Here is a 2,303-nt window from a genome sequence, read left to right as displayed (position 1 = left end):
ATACGAGATCAGCCAGGCAATCAGCACGTTCAAAATTAGCGTACCGAGATCTGGACTTCTCAACCCCGGAGGAGGGTCGGCACCTTTGCGCAGTCTCAGCCAGTGTGATGCACCATTTTGGATAGCGTCCACCGAGGTGTACTCAGGGAACGGCAAAGAAAGCTCGAAGTGTCCTGCCAGTTCGCCAAAGACTTCCTTGAATTCTTTATCAGCAGGAATGTCCTAATCTCTGCAGTAAGTGGAAGCTCACGGTGAAACCAAATAAGTACTCACTCTTCCCTTGCCGTTGTATCCGGGCGACAAGAGCAGTCCCAAGAACGTACGAAGATCCCTCTTCAAGAATATTTCGCCGCCACTTTCTCTCTGTTCGGTAGTCTTCAAAATACAATTTCCGTACTTGGATGCTATGTCGGATGGCGTCCATTTCCCTGACATTTCAACACCAACAACGCGGATAGGCAACCCTGTGCGCCACAACACCTCAAAGATATTCTTCTCTGCTTTGTTGATGCTGGGTACCACGCGAAATGGACTCACAGCGCAGCGCTCCAGGTGACTAATACGGTTCTTCTGAGTATCGGTCGTCTTAGGCTCAATAGGCAAGCCCCCGCAGTCAATAATTTCATCGACTTGCTCGCGGACCGAGGTCAAGGCCGAGCAAGACAGTCTACTGACTGGACGATACATGTGCTTTCCACAACTATGGGCCGGACACGCTGAATGAATTATCAGAAAGGAGGGTTTTAAACAGAAATAAACTCACTGATCATGTCACGATGCCCTCCATCAGTGACCAATTCAAGCTGGCATTCTGTACATATCTCATAACCACATGCGATGCACATATACGATAACGAGAAAAGAGCCGTCTGGCAACAGTCTTTTCCCTCGTCAGCCAGCTCACTAACCATTTATGATCTTACTTACCACATGTAATCCTGTGTGTCTGTTCAGGCTCTCGCTCTATCAAACCAGATTTTGTACGGTGCGAAAGCTCGTGTTCTAAGATAGGCAGGAGATGGGGTGCAATTATTACCTAGCTCGCGTGGATTTAGCAATAAGAATAGTGAACAATACAGAAATTTACCCTCAATTCATGCACCGTCCTCTGCAAATCGGTGGGGCTGAGGTGCGAAAAGCAGTCTCGCATCGCCGCGGCTGGTAGTGATGCCCCAGGAGAAAAAGTCACGCCGTCTTCTGATATTATTCGGAAATCTTATTTCAGAAGCCAATACTAAGCGATTAATACGATGATATTGGCTGGAAGGGTGCCCACTTTTGAACCGACACGCATCCTGCGTGATCCCGATCGCACAAACAAGGCACTGTGTCGGGACATTAGGTGACTGGCGACTTGTTCTAGCGGAGCACTCTTTGCTCTGCACTATATTTCCTGTCAAATATGTACATAAATGGAAGTACGAAACTCACAAGCCATCTCTAGACAACCAGCTTCACGCTAGTGAGAGCAATTCTCCAACAGCCCCGAAAGGATGCGGCGCAGGAGGACTTGCTCAGTTTGTTTCCTAATTAGGAATGCCGCTTGCCCCTCCGACGGGCTCCGTGTTTGGGCGCTTATCCTCATTGCTCCCGCCCACGCCCTCGCCGGCCTGGCCTCCTGCCCTCTCACCTCTCATGCGGCCCATTTTTGACTAAGCATCGTCGGTTGTACTGACGGTGTTTCGAACCGTCTGCTCTCCTCATCCTCTGCTCGCCGTCAACCCACTCCGATATGACGCTCCGATGCGACACGCTCCGTGCTGCACCCATGCCCTCGCTTCATACTGCTCTCACCTCCCGCTCTTATTCCCTGTCTACAGCGTTGTCACCCATGCTGCTAGCAGCTCGGTGGCGATGTTAAAGACGGCAGTTCGTGCATATGCTCGGCTGCTCTGGGAGAAGGGATGAACCGTCGCTGGCATCACCTCAAGGCGCAGAGAGATGGGGAGCACAGCCAAGATGGATTGAGCCATGATGCTTCAATGCCATACTCGTGAGTATTCCTGCTCCTTGAGTTGGTTGCAAACACTGATCGTGTTGTGGAACGGGTCGGCAGGCATAGCTGACTGCACGCCGGCTGCTCTACTGGCACACTCTCAGCCTCGTACCACATCCGCTCGTCGACCGACCCTTGCATTTCACATCGTCTCCAATATCGATACTCGTCTACTCGTGCACGCGAAGGTTCGCGAACTGCACCTTCGCGCCCATTAGTACCACCTCACACTCGCGCTCGGGTCCCGCTAGTCCTTCTCGGACAGCTCGTAAAGTACCCTCAAGCACCCTCACGTGCCAATTCCATT

Source organism: Phanerochaete carnosa (assembly GCF_000300595.1).
Source record: "Phanerochaete carnosa HHB-10118-sp unplaced genomic scaffold PHACAscaffold_2, whole genome shotgun sequence".
NCBI lineage: Eukaryota > Fungi > Basidiomycota > Agaricomycetes > Polyporales > Phanerochaetaceae > Phanerochaete > Phanerochaete carnosa.
The sequence above is the reverse complement of the archived record's forward strand: the minus strand, read 5'-3'. Positions refer to the sequence as shown.